Source organism: Schistocerca gregaria, unplaced genomic scaffold, assembly GCF_023897955.1.
Source record: "Schistocerca gregaria isolate iqSchGreg1 unplaced genomic scaffold, iqSchGreg1.2 ptg000290l, whole genome shotgun sequence".
NCBI classification, from domain to species: domain Eukaryota; kingdom Metazoa; phylum Arthropoda; class Insecta; order Orthoptera; family Acrididae; genus Schistocerca; species Schistocerca gregaria.
The window spans coordinates 178993-181026 of NW_026061778.1; positions in this window are offsets into that span (position 1 = coordinate 178993).

Genomic DNA, 2034 nt, shown 5'->3' on the forward strand with positions numbered 1-2034 from the left:
ACGTCATCAAAACGAAGGCGTTTTTCGTTGCGGCGGAATCTTCTCACGGAATTTCAGTCATTAACTTTCTTCTCCGAACGTGAAAATATTTTGTTAACGCTGACCTACATAGGGAGAAAAGATCATCATAGTAAAATAAGGGAAATAAGAGCTCGCACTGACAGATATACGTGTTAGTTATTCCACCACGCTGTTCGAGATTGGAATAATAGAGAATTATTGTGAAGGTGGTTCGATAAACCCTCTGCCAAGCACTTAAGTGTGATTTGCAGTCTACCCATGTACATATAGATGTAGATAGTGGACGCTCATATCATTAAAAGTACCCCGTAACTCAACAGGAGGAAACGCATAAATCACTGCATGAAGGATTATAATTAGTGTGTTTATGATATGTTGAAATGTCTGTGTAGAGTCGCTTGATAAGACTGTTGCCCTGTTTGATTCTGTTTGTCTGCAGTTGGTTCTACTAACTGTCCCAGAAGGACTGAGAAGTTTCAGTGATAATCTGACGTTAAGTGCAAGCAACTCGTTCTGCGCATCAGTATGTCAGTACCTTAAGTGATCCATTTATATTCCATGTGTAATCGAGACCCATATTTATAAAGTTCGTCCATTAGCCTATCTTGTGTGACCAGGTCTTTTTATGTGTCTTTTCAGGTTTGTCTTGCATTTGGTACTTGAGCTGCTTTTCGTCTGCTAGAAGCACAGGATAACCAGTTTTGTACCTCTTACGTGGGCAAAGAGGTCTATCGGTGCTGTTCGACACCTTCGTGGTTGTCAAGTTGGTATTGTCCGTTTCCCGTGTGGGCTTTCCATGCGCTCCGAGCCGAGCGGTGGCTGTCGGTGGATGTATGGCTCTGAGCGCTATGGGACGTAACTTCTGAGGTCATCAGTCCCCAAGAACTTAGAATTACTTAAACCTAACTAACCTAAGGACATCACACACATCCATGCCCGAGGCAGGATTCGAACCTGCAACCGTAGCAGTCGCGCGGTTCCGGACTGAACTCGGTGGATGTAGCTGTGCTCTTAAGTGAGCCCTCTCCTGCCAGTGATGAGATAGGTCGTAGCTTCAAACGCGGTCTTCATGCGTGGAGCCGTTCGGAAAAGCTCTTGGCCTGAATGAAGTGTTTCGATTACTTCTTGCTTTATATTGCTCTTAATAGGATGCTTGAGTCTATGATTTTGTCAGTGTCCGGAGTTTGCTTTGTTCCTTTCTACTATTGTTGTGTCAATGCGCTCTACGGGATATGGTTAGCCTGAGTTAATGTGCTTTAAAGCTTTGTGAATATGACAGAACTTGTGTTATCGTGTATGTGCGATATTTCTTTTTATGTATTGTAGTTTATCGCATGTTCTATTTTCTGCTGTGATCTCGAGTTGTCTTTATTCTGTGAGCGTTGCGCTCTATTACTGAATCTCAATAGTTGGTCCGTGTTATTTTAACTGATAAGTGATGGGTGAATATTTGCGTTACTGCATTTCCGTGTTTTGTGGGAACGTGTAGCAGCTGCCTTTGTTTAATGGGGGCCATATGTTTCTCGAATCATTGGGGCCTTCCGCCTTGATGGTTTTATTATGAATTCGGTGTGATTCATGATCTATTCGTTGTTACAGTGGTGTACTCTCATTGATTTATACATTTAGCGATTTTCACTCACATCTGTTTGAAACAGTTGGATGTGCAACTCAGGTGACTTCTTTTCATGATGCTTGCGTGAATTCTCAGGTGGTGTATTTGCTGTAACAAGATGTTTCAATTGGTGTAAACCCCTTTGATGTTAGTGCATGCACGCAATGCAGGTAATGTTCCTCTGAATTTCGTCGTTTTCGTGTGAAGCTTGATTGGATAACTGAAGTCATATGTTTCTGTTCCCTTTCCTCTCTTTTCCCTCACGTATGCATAGTTAAATTGCGCTATGTAATTTCTTCTTGCCAGATCAGATTAGTTTATTTCGTGTTCAGGCACAACTTAAGTATATCTTCAGAATGTCCACCCATAATTCTTTGTGGCTATTTTTGAATAAATGT